The following is a 17,753-nucleotide window of genomic DNA, read 5'->3' as shown; positions in this document are numbered from 1 at the left end:
AGATGGATGGAACTAGAAAAGATTATTCTGAGTGAGGTAACCCAGACCCAGAAAGCCACACATGGTATGATCTCACTTTATAAGTGGATATTAGCTAAAAAATACAGGATAACCATGCTACAGTCCACAGACCCAAAGAAGCTAAGGAGGTCCCAAAAGAGGATGCTTGAATCTCTCTCAAAGGAGGAAATAAAAGAAACACCTGATGATGAAGAGGGAGAACTAGGTGAGGAGATGGGGAAAGGTGGGGTGGGTAACAGGGTTAAGGCTGGGATGTAGGGAGTGTGGGGTCAGGGGTGGGTGCTGGGAGAGAGAAATGGGTGCAGGGCATCTCTGCGACAGTGGAGGCTTCCTGGGAGTCTATGAGGGTGAACCTAGCTGAGACTCCTAGCAGAGGGAGTTAAAGAGCCTGAAGTGGCCACCTTGTGTAGCCAGGTGGAACTTCCAGTGAAGCGAGGGGGAGACCAACCCACTCATTAAACCTTCCACCAAAAAATTTGCCTGCAAAGAAATTTTCTACAAGAAGTGTAGGAATTGAGGTGGAACAGAGATTGAGGGAATGACAAGTCAATGACTGGCCCAACTTGAGACCCACTCCAAGGGAGAGAACCAGACCCTGTCACTATTAATAATACTCTGTTATGCTTGCAGACAGGAGCCTAGCATAATTGTCTTCTTGGAGCCTTCATCTAGCAGCTGATGGAAACAGATGCAGAGACCCACAGCAGGCTGAGCTTGGGGAGTTTTGTGGAAGAGTGGGAGGAAAGATAGAGAGCGCCAGAGGGGTCAAGGGCAACACAAGAAGACCTATAGAGTAAACTAACCTAGGTCCATCGGGGCTCACAGAGACTAAACCACCAACCAAAGAGCAAGCATGGGCTGGGCCTAGCCCCACTACACATCTGTAGCAGACATGCAGCTTTGGTCAACATATGGGTCCCCTAACAATGGGAGCAGGGGCTGTCTCCAACTCTGTTGCCTGCCTCTGGATCCCTTTCCCCTAGCTGGGCTGCCTTGCCAGGCCTTGGCGGGAGAGGATGCACTTAGTCTTCCTAAGACTTAAGGTGCCAAGGTGGGTTGGTACCCCTTGGGGGTTTTCCCTTCTCTGTGAAGAAGGAGAGGGTGGGCTTGGGGACACATGAGGGTGGAGCTAGGAGGAGAAGGAAGGGGTTGGGATCAGACTGTAAAGTGATTAGATAGTAAATAAATAAATAAAATAGCTGTTGATGAATGGAACCGAAGACAACTAGACAGTAAGCTATAACAAGTGAAGTACCCAAGGTCTGGTTCACAAAGGGACAAATTATTCTTCATTGGAACGAAAAGGTTTAGATGTGGCTGGGTAATGGTACCTCCCTTCTATTGCCGGAAATTCACCTATTTAAGAGCAACTTCTAAACCTGTGCTTGAAGTGCACATTGTGACACGGAAGAAATGGCAAGCCCTACCGCGAGAGAGTCTACCACCCGGAGACAAGTGAAAAGTGGTTAAAATGACTCAGCTATACACAGCGAGGGAGAACAGCCCATCAGGACACTGCAGGGAGCCTCCTTGCCTTCCCCCCCACCCCCAGCTGCTTTCATTTTAGAGTTGACCCTGAACATTGCAAGGAAATCTAGGAATGATGGTACGGTATGCAGAACAAAATCTGAAATCTCCACATCAAATGAGCCATCAGACTGTAGGTGCTCTGCAAGGCAAGGATTTAGCAGAGAGGTCTTTCTGTTGCGGTGCCAGCCTACTTCTCCAGCCTAAATACTCGATAGCCTCCCATGCCAACGCCCTGCAGGTCTAAGTCCTGACTGGTTTGTTCATGTGGTAGTCCCTCTTTTAACCTTTGTCTGGGTGTAGGATGGAGACCTAGGACATAGGGCAGGTGAGGGGGAGGCTTGAGTGGAGCTAGAGGCATGATTGTAGGCCATGAGTGAGGCTGCGGAGGTGGTTTCAGAGCCCTGCATGGGCTTCAGTCTCCTGATCGGCTCTAGTGGGCTGTACCAACTGGGAGCTGCAGGCAGGAGAACGGACAAAGGTACTCAGTGCTGAGGATGGGGAGTAGGCAGGAAAGGCAAGGAGGGCTCTGAGGGGCAAATAGAGTCCGGGGCACACAGGTAGTAGTCATTTAGTATCCAGTCATGACCTTTCATCCGGGACAGCTTCTTGGACTACCACCACCACTACCACCCCCTAGGCCAATATAATTGCCCCTCCTCTGTTACCATAGCTCTGAGGCTGGTTCATTTCCTGTGCTCACCGGTACTAAGTAAATGCTTGGATCTATGGTTATGTCTGGTTATTCCAAGGGGTTGGTTCCAGGCCTCTCAGAAGGTACCAAAAGCTGTACCAGAAGGTACAGGCGCCCAAATTCTTTATCATATGAAGGGATAGTTTTCTGGTTTTACTTTTTTGTCAACTTGTTATAAGCTAGGGTGATTTGGGAAGAGGAACCTCAACTGAACAAATTGCCTCCGTTAAATCAGACTGTAGGCAAGTCTGTAGAGTCTCTTTCTTCAGTAATTGATTGATGTTTCAGGGCCCAGAGCATTGTGGCTGGTAGCACCCTTAGGTAGGTGTATAAAAAGCTAAGATGAGCAAATCATGGAGAACAATACAGTAAGCAGCATTCCTTCATGTCCCCTGCTTCAGTTCCTGCCTCTAGCTTCCTGCCTGTGTTCCTGCCCCAGCTTCCCTCAATGGTAGTCTGTGATTGGTACATAAAAGTCAAATAACCCTTTCCTCCTCAAGTTGCTTTTGGCCATCTTGTTTATGGCAACAACAGAAAGCAAACTAGGATGGGCAATATTTGCATATAATCTGTATATATCTGTATTTAAATCATTTCCTGAGTACTTATTCTTTTTAAAAAAATTAGTTTATTTTTATTAAGTACAATTTATTCACTTTGTATCCCAGCTGTAGTCCCCCTCCCACATCCCCTCCCTATCTCACTATCCCTCTCTCTTCTTCTTTTATGCCCTCCCCCAGTCCAATGATAGGGGAGATCCTCCTCCCCTTTCATCTGACCATAGTCTATCAGGTCTCATCACAACTGGCTTCTTTGTCTTCCTCTGTGGACTGGTAAGGCTGCTCCCCCCTCAGGTAGAGGTGATCAAGGAGACAGCCCATGAGTTGATGTCAGAGACATTCCCTGTTCCTATTATTGGGGAACCCACTTGGACACTGAGCTGCCATGGGCTACATCTGTACAGGGGTTCTAAGTTATCTCCATACATGGTCCTTGTTTGGAGTATCAGTCTCAGAAAAGACCCCTGTGCCCAGGTTTTTTGGTTCTGTTGCTCTCCTTGTGGAGTTCCTGCTCCCTCCAGGTCTTTCTATCTCCCCTTCTTTCATAAGATTCACTGCATTCTGCAAAAAGTTTGGCTATGAATCTCAGCATGTTTCGATACCCTGCTGGGTAGAGCCTTTCAGAGGCCCTCTGTGGTAGGCTCCTGTCCTGTTCCCTGTTTTCTCCCTGACTACGTATTCTACCTAATACAATAAAAAAAAAGATAAATACTTATATTTTAGGAGATAATAAAAATACTAAAAAGTCTGTACATATTTAGTCCAGGTGCACCTCCCTCTAATATTTTCTATGTGCTGTTGTCTGAATCCATCCATACAGAGCCTACAGAAACAGAGGACACCCTTTGTCTTCTTACTTGATACCAGTGGCTCCTCATTTAAGTAATGAGCTTCATATATTAATTGCATCTAGGATTCTGGTTTAGCTTTTCTGGCCAGGAGGGCATATTTGTCTCCTTTGTCCTCCCTGGTGCTATAACATGGACCGTGCCTGCCCCCTCCGGGGCAAGGATGTTGTTGTGAGAGGTATGTTTGCTGGGAGAGAAGCTAAGGCTGAGGATCTGGCTTGCTTCCATGTATGTGGACCTATCTGCATTGCCCACGTGGCACGCCTGGGTTGGCTACCCAGAGGCTATTTAAGCTGTGGGCTGGCTTTCCCCAGGGTCAGATGATTGTTCAAGGTTCCTGAATAAACTGCAACCTGATAAAACAGGATCAGATGAATGGGGAGGAGGTCCCCCCTATCAGTGGACTTGGAAAGGGGCACGGTGGAGATGAGGGAGGGACTGGGAGGGAATGAGGGACACGGCTGGGATACAGTTAATAAAATAAAGTTTTTAAAATTAAAAAAAAAAAGAACTGACAAAGTACAATGAGAGAGATCCTACCATCTGACGCTGCTGTGCTGTGCTGTGCTGCCCAGTGCTACAGATTTAGAACGAGAAAGAATCAGGCCTGGAGTCAGACCATCAGATACATGATGCATTTTGAAATGCGCACAGGAGGCGAGGACTCAGTATCCAGCTCTTAATCACGAGGTCTATAGCAGTATGCTTCCGAGTGGCCCCTTGCCGAGTCCATCAGCAGATGCCGCCCAAGCCCTGGTGCTAGCTCTACTTTGGATTGACCTGTGATCATTCTTTTCATGCCCGGCACTCAGGGCATCTCATTCCAACACTTCTCAGTCACTGCCTGCTCCCTGAGTCTGAGCAGGAAACATTCAAATATTAAAGAGGGGCCAAACATCAAAAAGGAACCAGTTCGGAATTTTGAGAGAGTGTCCACGCCCTGCTGAGGGGCTCTGCTGGTGCTGGTGGAGGAGAAATGTCTGGACTGGTGCAGATGGCAGAGATGATTTCAGAGACAAAAGGTGAAGCCTCAGGACTGACAACACCCAGAGGAATGAAGGAGAAAGGGGAGGCATGGGTGACACATGACAGAGAATAGGGCTCTTCTTCTTGGGGTCCTTAGCATGACCAGCCTATTACCAGCCCTGGGGAGGGGGTAGCCTGTTGCCTGTGCTTCAAGGGTTTTGGTTCTAAATTCCATATATATGTTTTTTTTCTTTCTGAATGTTTGATCCCTTCCTTCTAAAGCGCTCTCTTTAAGGCAGAACAAATCTCGTCTCCTCTCATCCTGTGGTGGCTAATGATTGGTTCCAGCAGAGAAAGCAAGGAGGCTGATCACTAGAGACTTGGGCTGCGGCCTGCCTGTGAAGAGCCTGCTTTCCTCATACTCTGATGGTGTCGCCACCTACCAGTGTTTCTAGCACAAACCTGAACTAGTGGTTTCTGGGAAGACAGAGATATTGGAGACACTGTGACCATTCATTCAATGACAGGGGGTGAGTGACTACATACATGTGTCTCTCTCACACCTGGTGGAGCTCAGAGTAGGCTGTCATAGAAAGTGGTGTAGAATGAGTTAGAGTGGCCTCCTGCAGGTTCATGAGGAATATTTTTTAGCACCCATGGGTGGGGGATGGAGTATTGTACTAATACAGGGTTTCTCTGTGTAGCCCTGGCTTTTTCGGAAGTCACATTTAAACCAGGCTCGTCTTAAACTCAGATCTGCTTGCCTCTGCCTCCTGAGCGCTGGAATGAAAGATATATGCCACCTTACAGTCACAGAGTTCATGTTTTTTATCCTGAGATATTTGGGTGTGTGTGTGAATTTTTAAGAGGTAAAGCTTACTACTCTGGCCACATCCTAGCACACATTTTCTGCTTCCTGGCTGGCTACAATATAACCAGGAACTTCATGCTCCTTCCAGCAGGGACTAAGCCACTCCCAACACAGGTCTTCCCTGATAAAATAGACTGGGACCCCTAAAACCTTGAGCCAAAACAGATCCTTCCTCAAGTCGCTTCCATCAGATGCTTTGTCATAGCAAGGAGAAAAGCAACTAAATGTGCAAGGGCACCAACATTTCCCCTTCTAGGACGGTTCACCTTCGCTTAGCCAGCAGAAACACAGTTCCATGTGCAGGGGGAGGTTTCTGGCTCAGGAAGCGCCAGCCTCCTTCTGAGAAGCATAACTGAGGATGTGCCCTGGGTCTGGTTCTCAAGCAGGCAACATACACATTCCTGGGCGTACCCTTTTTCCAGCCCTAGGGTGGGGCCTTGCATCTTGTGTTCTTTTTAAACCTTTCCCAGGCCCATGGGAAATCACCGTGAGTCATAAGTAAAAGGGCAGTTTTGTTTCAGATGTGAAAATGTCTGTCCTCATCTGTCTCAAAAGCACCAGAATTTCAGAATTTAAGCAGGGTTCCTTATTGCTGCAGGTCCTTAATGATGGTGTGTGTGTGTGTGTGTGTGTGTGTGTGTGTGTGTGTGTAGGGAGATGAAAGAAAGGCCCAGGGGCTGTATCCAGAAGAGCTGTTCTTATACTATCTTTACTGTCTGTATGACTCGGTCTAAGCTTTTCGCTTTTCACAAGGCTTGCTATAAGAAAGATCACAGCAGCCCCATTGTCCTCCTTGGCGGAGGAATACAGATCATAATACTTTATATATCACATATACCAGGCCATAGTCACAAAGGTAAATATGACTGTTTGCTTGCTGATTAACTTCTAAAACTGCCTAAGCCACCTCCCATGATGATACTAAAGAGTTTTGGGGTTTAGGACTTGGAAGGTGAATATATCTTATGCCCTAAACTGCTCCTTTCACCACAAAATATGGGAGTGACTGAAAATCTGGAGATAAAAAAATCAGGATTTGAAACAAGTATAGGGAAGTAGGCTACAGAGAAATACATATGAAGAGGGGGCTGATCACGGGCAAGGCACAGGGAAGCCAGGGACTGACTGTAATTTGCCCTTTCTAGAGTGCAGATCTGAGGACCGACTGAGCTCAGTTCCAGGCAGCAAAGTGTCAGGGCCAGATTGAGGCCCAGTTAGGGTTTATGTTGCCCACCTCTCCTCATTAGCCCTCAGAGAGACACATTTGGTCTGCTGCTCTCCAGCTTTCCTGTCCTCAGTTTCCCCCTTAGCAGAGGGAGAACATCCAGGCTGGACTGTTTTACACAGACGCTTGGATAACTTCTTTAGCATAAAGTCCCAAACAACTCTTTCCTTTAGGTTTTTTTGTTTGTTTGTTTTTGTTTTGTTTTGTTTAGCTCAACATCCCACCTCTGTCCTGCCTGGAGAAATAGTGAGAATTAGAGAAAAGTCAATGAGGAACAGTAAGTTGCTTTCAGATCCCTCCAACTGTCAGGCGTTTCCACTATCAGGTGCCCCAGAACCCAAGTCCCTGCTACTCTACTGGTGCCAGCTTAAGAATCAGACAATTTGATCTCTTTAAATGGTTTTTTTTTTTAGCAACTTCACTGAAGAATCATTTACATACTCCAGAACTGAGCCTTTGCTAAGTGTAGATACCAGTTATTTTCAGTAAATTTATAGAGTTGTAAAATTATCATAATCCAGTTTTAGAACAATGCCTTCAAGCCAAAAAAATAAAAAAGTCCCTTGTGCACATTTATAGTCACACCCAGCTCTCAGGCAACCACAGGAGACAGATAGGCCTGATGGTTCTCTAGTTGTATTATTTCTACACATTTCAAATGGATGGATTTTATTCAATATCTACTCTCTTGTAATGAATTCATTTTATATAGCCTAATCTTTTGTGGTTCATTCATCTTGTACTATGCATGAGTAATCCATCCCTTTTCAATGCTAACTAATAGCCCATGGCATGGCACACTTTATTTATCTGCTCACCAGTTGAGCTGTTCCCATTTTTAGGCTATCATATCATCAAAAGTATCATTATAATGTTCATGTGTTAAGTTGGTTTGAAGGCATTTGATTTTTCAGATCTCATAATCATCCAGGAAAGGAATTTTAGGCAACTTCTTACCGCTTAAGACTAAGTAAAGTGGCTCCTTGATTTTGATGCCCCCCATTCTCCAGACTATGGGATGCGTAAAGGCTATGACTTTTTCTCATCCTTGTGTACACTTCTTCCTACTAGCTGTCTTCCACCATTGTATCCATTTTGGCATCCTGAAGTGGTCTGTAGCTGACTCTGGCTCAAATTTGCATTTTTAATGATGTTGAGTATGATGTTAAAATTTTCACTGGACATCTGAGAACCTTGTGTCTATTCAAATCTTTGGCCCTTCCTCAATTTGAGTTGTTTATCCTTTTGCTATTGAATTATAAGGACTGTTTATGACATTTGCAGTCAAGTTATTCATCATGTGTGTGAAAGAAAAGTCTGTGGCTTACTTTTTCATATTCATCATTATCCTCACACTGTTGAAAACAAACATTTCATTTGCTTGGCACTCATATTGAAAAAGGATCAGAGCATAGAGGCTATGTTGAAGACCCTTAACTCTGTCCTATTACCTATATTCTTACTTTACACTAGAGTACCACTGTTCTGACCACTGTAAATTGATGGTGAGTTTTGCAATCATGAAGTCTAAGTCTTCCTACTTTGTCCTTCCTTTTCAAAAATGGTTTTGGCTATTCTGGATCCCCCTTATGTTCAAAATAATCTTGTCAATTTCTGCAGAAACACCTGCTGGGATTTTGTTAGGGACTGCATTGAAGCTGGAGATGAATTTGCAGGGAGCCATCATTATAATAACGTTGTATCTTCTAATCTATAAACAATGACTGTTTCTCCATTGACTTAGATGCTTCTTCTCTTTTCTAAGTCGTGTTTTTATGGTTTTCAGTGTACAAATCCTGTACTTCTTTTGCTGAATTTATTCTTAGATATTAAAGTTTTTATGCCATTTGAGTGTAATTATTTTCTTAACTTCATCTCCAGATTGTACATTGTTAATAAAAACGCCACATAGTTGACTTTTAAATATTATTTTGATTCTGCAATTTTGTTCAATTTGTTGATTGGTTTTAGTAGGGGTGTGTTAGTTCTGTGGATTTGTCTATATTTGTCATTTAGCTTCTGCTGTCAGCTTCACACAAACCTACAGTCACTTGGAAGCGGGAGCCTCAATTGAGACTTTCCATGGCTTCCATTAAACTCGATTGTGGCCTATCTGTCAGGCATTTTCTTAGTTGTCAATTGTTGCAGGAGGCCCAAGCCCGCTGTGCACGGTACCATCCCTAGGTAGGTGGGCCTGTGCTGGTAACTGAACGTAAGCCTGGGAGCAAGCCAGGAAGCAGAGTTCCTCCGTGGTCTCTGTTCCAGGTTTTTACCTTGAATTCCTCCTGCCTTTACAGTCTTTGATGCCAGACTGATGAACTGCACCTGTATGGCAAAATAAACCATTTATATCTCCAAGTTGCTCTTGGTCAGTGTTTACCAAAGCAAGGAACCAAACTTGGACAAGAACAACTTTGTTTCATGTTGTTGTCAATAAATGTAGTGGGTTTTTTGTTGTTGTTGTTGTTGTTGTTTTTACTTTTTCTTTCCTATTTAAGTGGTTTATTTCTTTTAAAAAATATTGGTTAGGAAGAGCAAGTGAATGCTGGCTAGAGGTATCAGAATGAAAGACTGTATAAGCATCTTTTTCACTGTAAGAGATGGTGGATGCCTACAAGCAAACAGTGTTTTCAAGACACAACAAGGCAGTTGCACATATGAACTCGGAGTGTTTGTGGCAGTGTGCACAACACTACCCAAGCTCAAGCCAGAGAGAAGAAAATTCCAGCACAGAGGCAGGGAGGTGGGCACAAAGCCCTGCCCTTAGCAGAGGTGCTATTAGTAACTGATAGCTGCCAGGACAGGGAGAGTTAGCTTTCTTTTCTTTACAGGTGATGCCCCTAATAGGTCAGCTACTGTACAGTGGCTGGTCACACGCAAGAATACACACACACACACACACACACACACACACACACACACATACATATACTACAGCACTAACTGGACTCGATAAGTTTTACAAAGTGAAGACACAAAGTTGAATGCCTGTGGAATTGGGGTAGATTTGGGAGAAGTTGGGGGAGGAGGGAAATATTTATCAAACAGTAAATGACAACTTTAGAAAAGTATGAGAATGACCATCTGCATCCCACCCTGTCTTCTGGAAAACATTTCTTCATTTTTTTTGGCTACTAGTTGTGACATTAGCTGGAGAGTTTCTGTCCTTTCTGATCTTGTTTGTTATTATAAGATAGCATATTATTCTGATTATTGCGTGTGAACCCAAATTTTGGCTTCTGGGACAAATCCCTATTGGTCATTGTACATAATCTTTTAAGACTTGTTATAAGCCCGGTGGTGGTGGTACACGTCTTTAAGTTCAGAATTTTGGAGATAGAGGCAGGCAGATCTTTGAGTGTGAGGACGCCCTGGTCTGGAGGGAAAGTCCCTGGACAGCCAGGACACTGAATTTCAGAAGGTTGTGAGTCACCTGGCCAGGATGCTGGGAAAGAAAGCTCAGTGTTCCACAAGAGCAGCAATTACTCTGAGCCACCGAATCACCTCTCCAGTCTCAGGACTTGTTAGCATTTTGTGGATATCTTCTGTATTCATGGTCATGACAGATATTGGTCCAGATTTACTGTGATTTTGGAATCTAGACAATGCTCACCCCATGAATTGTAAAGTTTCCTCCCCACATCCCAAGAGAGTCTATAAGAGAGTGACATGTTTTTCTTCTTGAAACATGTTATCAAATTTACAAATCAAATATTAATGAGTCGTGAGTTTTCTGGGGAGATATTTCTAAGATTACTATTTTTTTATTAAATACAGACTATTCAGATTTTTTATTTCTATAGAATTATCAGTTCAAAATTTCCGTGTCTTTCTGGAAGTTCTACATCATCAATACTGTGGAATTTGTTGACACAGAACTGTTCATCACATTGCTTGACCATTATATTATTTGCTGTCATTCAGTTTGCAGAGCTCTGAAGGGGTTGGTTCTGATGAGCTCTCTTGGCTGTATTGTCCTTATCTGGGGCGAGATTTGTTGATCTCTTCACTCCACTACTCTGGACGTAATGCCATTTTCTTCAGCTTTGATGGCACAGCCTGTCTTCTTCCTGTAGAAGACTATGTGAAGGACTCCTTCAGCCATCTTCAACTCCCTTGAGAACTGTTCTTGTCCTGCCTCATTCTCAAATGCCTCTCCTATTCCCTAGGTACTGTGATTACATCAGCCAGCTTTATTTTTGTACATCACTAAGTAGAATGTTCTGTTTGTCTAGTAACTTACCCACCTGATCACTATCTGCTTGCACCCTATGCTCACTGTGACCTGCCCACCACGATGCCAAAGCCAGGAAGGCAGAGGCTATCCTCAGGCTTATGGCAGAGAGAGGAACCTGGTCTTTATCTACTGGTGAATAAATAGCTGAAAGAATAAAGAAAAAAAAGGAAGGATTGCAAAAGGGGATACATCCTCATAACCTAATTTCCTATGCACATTTCTAAATTCCTGAACGTCTTTCCAGGGTAGGCTGATGGGACAGGACCAGGAAAAAGGAGGATATGGAGTCAGTGTCCACAGGAGCCGAGGGAAGCTAGGATACATCACCACGCCCTCCTTAGAGTTAGGCTGAGGTCAAATGACTAGTTCCGGCCAAGAAGATATGATTAGAGATGCAATATTGTGTGTCCATTCTCAGCAAGATAAAGATATTGTCCCCCTTTAAAGATAAGAGTAGTGTCTTAGGCTGAGCACTGTCACAAAGCTCTCCCACCTGGCCAGAGGTGGAGCAAGGCTTCCTTTCAAAATGCTCGACAGATTTGAGATTCTTCTGTGTTTTTGCTGTTCAGGGATGCTTACATGGGAGTAATTATGCTGTTAGATTATTATAAACAATTAACACCATAGATGGCTTATTGTGAATTAGGAAGAGAATCAAAAGCCCCATTTCCTCCTCTTTTTCTTTTCTTAATGTGAATACACATAATGTTTAGCATCAGTGAAGCCTTGGCTAACTATCAAAATTATTTTTTTTTGTGCTGACTCAATTAAAATGCAGGGCAGATGAGCTGGTTAGGCATAGAAATGATCTCATTATATGACATACATGGCTTAAGCTTAAGCCTGAGAGTAAGCTCTTCAAGTGTTTTTCTTCACTCACTCACCCACATAGCTTTTTTTTTTTTTTCCTGTTTTGAGTTCCTCAATCAGGAGATGCAGAGATAAGGAGACGTAACTAACCTTCCTCTACAAGCTCAGAGAGAGCCAAAGCTAGCTTCTCCATGCTACTGCAAGTGCCAGCAAGTCAAATACCATCTCCTGCTTCTGAGCCTAATGCACCAGGCAGAATGTGGGTGGGAATGAGGTATTAACAAACTCATAGATGATACTTTTGGACAGTAGGAACTTTGCTCTTAGTGTAGATGTCCAGATGTCAGAATAGGACCGGACACCAACCCTGTTTCGGCGATAATGGCTTCTACTGGTCCCTTTGTTTCCCATACCCTGGAGTGTACCATACAGGAATCCTGCCTTCATCAGGCCTCCCCTGTAGCCTCATCTGCAAAACAACCAGCTGGACCAAATCAGCTTCCCCCCCTCCCCTACAACACACATCAGCTGCAGCTCTGAAAACCACCTTGGCTGTTATCCTACCCTAGACTAACAAGATCCATCTAGGGGAGTCTAGTTTTGGAGTAATGGTGGGTACAGTAGAGGTCAGGCATCTGCAGACACTCCCTGGTGACAGTCACGAACTGCCAAGGTTACGAACGAGAGTAATATGAATCTAGAAAAATCTCTTGGATCCCTTTCAGCTCCCTGTAGAGATTCAAATAAGCTAGACATGACCTGAAAAGAAAGAGTCATGGTCTTACACCCCATTTCCATGCCTAAAAGGTCCCTAGGGAACTTTGCTTTGATAATGTTTTGTGTTTTTTCATATTTGTTAACAGGCTGATCTTTAAATACTAAGATCATAGTGAGGCAGGTGTTTGAGGCAATTTTTACATGGAAAATTTTCTAAGTGAGTAATTATTTTAAAAAGAACAGGTCATAGTTTATTTTTCCTTCAGATTAGCAGCTATCTAGACACCCCCAGGTCTCTAACTGCTCCCTAAATCTATGAAGTTTCCAGAAAGTTCTCAAAAGAGACATGTAGGAAGTTGATAGACCTCAAAGCCAGGTGTCACAAATTCCAGGCAGAGAAGCCTCATCAGTTGGCCACCTCTGACACAGGGAGTGGAGAGGCCCAGCCTGACCAGCAGGTTTTCTACCATCTGTCAGCTCTGAAGGGGGATCAAAGACAGCTTAACCCGGGTGTGACAGAACAGCCTCCCTCAGCGTCAGCCTGGCTTATGCCATAACAAGGAGAGACACGCTAGCCAGGCCACTTCATGCTTAACCCCTCGCTGTTGGCTAATGGGCTGTCAGAATTCATATAGGACTGCCTTCCTGCCATGCAATCTGGAAACACATCCTTTCCTCCTAAGTATGAAGTTGTTGAGGCTGATAAGCTCAGCACTGGGTTTACCAGCTCAGATGGAGAAACCGGAGTCTCCACGGTGCCCTGGGAGCCATTGCCTGTGCTCAAAATGACAGAGTCCAATTATGTTCAGATCACAGTCCCCGTGCTGGGTATGAGACATGCAGGGTCTCCAATATCCTATATCCTAACCATTGTCCTCTATGTAGCCTGCTAAGCATGTGTGGCAGCTAGGCTCTCATGTCTGCTAGCGACACCCAGCCCCAGAACATCCAGTGATACTCTCTCCTTTCTCCTAGCACAAAGGTCATGTTGGGTTAATGAGTCACGGGGGCTTTTTGATTGTTTGTTTGTTTGTCTTATTTTTGTTGTCACTGTTTTTCACTCTATAGCTCTGGTTGACCTGGACCTCACTATGTAGACCAGGCTGGGCTTGAACTCACAGAGATCTACCTGACTCTGCCTCCTGGGATCAAGGGCGCTCACCACTACCCCTGACTTAATGAGTCAAGTGTTAAAGTAGCAACTATTATATAAGTCTCACTGTTGAGCTGACACATTTCTGGGACACCCAGGAAAGGGGAAGGCAGGGGAGACTGCCTGGAGGAGAAGGTATAGGAGCAGAGTCATGGGAGAAGCATACAGTCAGAATTCTGTGAGCTATGGCAGGGGAGGGGAGGGAGACTCAGCTGTGCCATAGCCCTGAAACTGAGGCTTCTTCCTGCTGCGTGTGGTGCTTCAGGCTTTCATTTTGTTTTTGTAAACCAGGAATGAAGAGATATCATCTGCCCTCGTAGCCAGGCTCTGGGGACAGGGTGACCTGGAATTCTCAGGCTTGATGGACGTGGGACAGTAGAGTGACTCTGTGCATGGAGTCTTCTGGGTCTTCTAAGCCCCGCCCCAGGATATGGCCTCCTGAGACTGTGGCATGCTGTGCATTCAACAGATCCTACTATCCTTTAGGTCCTTCAGAGTTCTCAATCAGATCGCGCTGGCCACTGGGAAACTATGCCCAAGTGTGCGCGATGCCACCCTCACATTCATCATGGTGTGAGCAGCCAGATGCTACGCCTGAACCTCACCCAGTTACCCTGGGAGGTTCAACGCACAGACACTGGCACACCTACCCAACCTCTCCAAAGAGCCAGTCCAACCTTCTGTCAGTGGCTAGACTCCTGGAAAATTGTCCTGATGAGACAGGGAGAAACTGGAACATTCTAGACTGGTAACCTCCCCCCTAGAGACGTCTGTGCATCTGGTATGGAAGAATAACACATATGGAACATCTTTTTTTTTTTTTCAGAAAAAAAAAATTCCGAGAAATGCAAATCTCTTATTTACGTACAATTGAATAACACTGATGCATCCTTTCTGTGAAACATCCTGACTCATATGGTAGCTCATCTGGCCCTCTGATTACTCAGTGAGGTGGAGGTGGCTCCTCCCCAGACATCCATTTCCAGACCTCCTCCTCTCCTCGGTGGAGCCAGGATCTTCCTCCTTCTGACAGCTCTCAGAGTTATCATATCAGGGAAAAGGAAGATACTAGAGGCCTCACTCATCTTTGATGTGTCTGCCAACTAGCAAGGAGGCTAGATGGGGCCGGATAGATGAGCTGTAAGGAAGATTTCTTAGAAATACAACCTTGGAGAGACACATGTTTACCTGGAGTCCACAATGACACCGGACAGGAAAATGTGAAATCTCTCTTCAATTCTATTTCCCACAAAGGAAGTTAAAATGGAATCATGCATTTTATTCACACCAGACACAGGTCAAGCCGACTCCTGCTTCTTCCCTTCTATCCTAAAACCTTAGATGTGCCTGCAACCACCCCACAGGCAGGGCCCCTCAGGAGATATCTCAGGAAGGGGTCAGGGAAGACTGTAGGACAGAAAGAGGTTCACTAACCAATGGAGCTGCCCAGAGTTCTAGGGAACTTATCAAGGTGGGCCTAAAGCTAATGTGATGGTTTGACCCAGAAATTCACATGGTTGTCATAAGAGTACAGAAATCATGCCTACTACTGACTTGTATGTAGAGTTTCTTTACAACTTATCATAAAGATTTGACAACGGTTTAAGGGATGGATATAGTAATTATTCCAAGTTGACCACGTGTACTCATGAAGTAAATATCACATTACACCTCATAAATATGCAAAAAATACATCAATGAATGTCAGCTGAATGTATGCATGGGTTCTGAGAATTTGCTTGTGATGGAGTAGAGTTATTCTTTCTAGTACAAATAATTTACTTATCATGTTCTTTTGATTATCTGAAATAAATTCTTTATGTCAAAGTTTAAAAAAGAAGTGTCTAAAACATCTTTAACCACACAAGACAGACAACCTTACAAAGCTAGACTCATAAACAGAAGGTCTGTTTCCAGTAGTGTGGCTCCTGGTCCATGCAACTGTGGATGAAAGGATAACATGGAGGCAGAGGTTGTCAAGGTAACACGTTCTGTCAGTCATATACAGGGCTGCTCAGCCTGAACTTTTGGACCTTCAACTGAACCTTCTGCAAGGCTGATTACTGATTAGAACAGTTTCCACCAACCAAAAAGCTAAAAATGTCATTCCATAACAGTTGAGGCCTATAGCTGAGTTTCTCTGCTTTGTTCTGCCTACTTAATATTCCTATACATGTATTTGAAAAGTATCTAAATTATAACTTCTTTGATCCATCACAAAATGAAAACAACAACAACAAACCCCTTATCAAGTTGTTACCATCTTGGAACATGGAATTTAGAGTAACCTACAGCTGTATTCTTCAGCTACAGTCACTCATATTTAGCTCCGGAGTAAATTTTCCCATTTCCCCTGTGGCTTTGCATCAATATCTCCTCCATCCCTTCCCTGTTTGGAAGACCAAAACCTTGTGCCCAAGTTATTTTCCAAATATAAAGAGCCATTGCAAAATAAGCCAATACGTTCCTGTTCCTGAGGGCATAATATATGGTACATGAATGGGAAGCCAACTTCCCAGGCTAAACATTTTCTACTTGGCTTAGCCTCCAGATCTGCCCTAACTCCACTCTTGTTCAACATCTTTACAGGCTGATGCGTCCTCAGTGTGGTGAGGACAACAAAGGTGTGTGAACAACAACTTTTTGTTGTTCAAGATCACAAAGCAGTGGTTCTTGGCTGAATCTGGGCAGAGACAGAGAGCAGCTCATAGTGTTTGCATTGTTATTCTCTGGGTATTATGTCTGGAAACAACCTAGAGATACATAATTGTCCTAGAGTAAATATTAGCATTGTGTATTGGTGTCTTATTGGTCAATCTGAGTGAGCTTCAGAGCTGCTGGGATGGGAAGAGGTGGGAATATTCCAGTGACTTCTTCTTGCCTCTGGTGCAAATGGAGTAAGGGGAGACTGCTTCTGGGAACTGTGGAGGCTGGGTGATGATGCTAGGAGTTGGGTAGAAAGATGGATTCCCTTGCTCTGAAGGCGATAACTTGTCCCAATTAGGAGAAATGTCCAATAATAGATAGCATCTTAGGCAGTTGCTCTGAGTGAACACAGGACAGTGCTGACCTGGGCCCCAGCGAATATAGCTGCAGTGTTTCTCAGAGAATCTCAGCACTTTAATAAATAGGTAGGAATCCTTGTTAATTAGCACATCCATTGTGGAAATGCAGATGTGGCTGCCCACTCCAGCAGCTTCCACTAAGAACACTAGCTGTGTCCTAGTTTACAAGGCGATTGTCCCCAGAACTCTCCTTGTTTATTAATTGCTACTAGAGGAAGGGTGAGGAGATTCTTAATCAGAACTGCAGGAAAATGAATCCACCTGGATATGAAGGAAACACGGAGGTGTTTTAGAACAAAGCTTCAAGGACCACCGACCTCAGCTGGGTTGGAACTGATCAAGACTACCCAGCATGCCTCTTGGTCTCATCACAGGTCCTTTCCAACCAGTGACATGTATTCATCTGGAACCCTAGGATCTCAGTTTAGCCTTGATCAATTAAAAAATAGTGAGGGTTATTTTGTAGTTGAAAGCTACCATTCGATGAGACATGGGAAAAGCCTCCTTCCATTGTCACACCACCCTCCTGCAGGTTGAAGCACTCTCCTTATTATTCCCAGAGCAGAACTAAAGCAGAGTAAGATTAGCTTAGTCCTCTCAGCACGTCAGAATCAGGTCTGCCTCACGCTCCTGCCCAGGCAAACCAGGCACATATACTTAGGAATGATGGTGACTCTCTCTTTCAACTCTCTCCTTCCCCCATCTCCAATACCAATCCACCAAGACTGGTAATTCAGGATTTTTTTTCTCACTTCTAACTTCTAGAACACAATGCCTGAGTTCACACCCCAGCATCTTTACAAATGCTGTTTGTTTCTTTATTTCCATTATGAAAATGCACTGTAAGATGAGTCTACGACCCTCAAAACTCACGATACAACAGGACTCTATACACCTGAGGTCAAATCTAGACAACCATTTGAATTTTATAAAATTTTATTTAAACATAGACAGTTTAATGTTGTCTAGTGCTGTGCCTGTGCTACAGCGGCTGAACTGAATAGTTATGGTGGAGATCCCATGCCCACAATGTTTAAAGTATTTACTATGGGGGCATAA

General features: G+C 44.3%; 1 protein-coding gene across 2 annotated transcripts in view; it reads right to left on the bottom strand.

Annotated features, from left to right (window-relative positions):
• The window catches only part of Clstn2 (calsyntenin 2), a 583,465-nt gene that overhangs the window by 174,290 nt on the left and 391,422 nt on the right, over positions 1 to 17,753 (bottom strand). The window lies entirely within an intron of this gene.

The sequence above is a fragment of the Meriones unguiculatus genome, chromosome 6, assembly GCF_030254825.1.
Source record: "Meriones unguiculatus strain TT.TT164.6M chromosome 6, Bangor_MerUng_6.1, whole genome shotgun sequence".
Taxonomy (NCBI): Eukaryota; Metazoa; Chordata; class Mammalia; order Rodentia; family Muridae; genus Meriones; species Meriones unguiculatus.
This window is presented reverse-complemented; position numbering and strand designations above follow the sequence as displayed.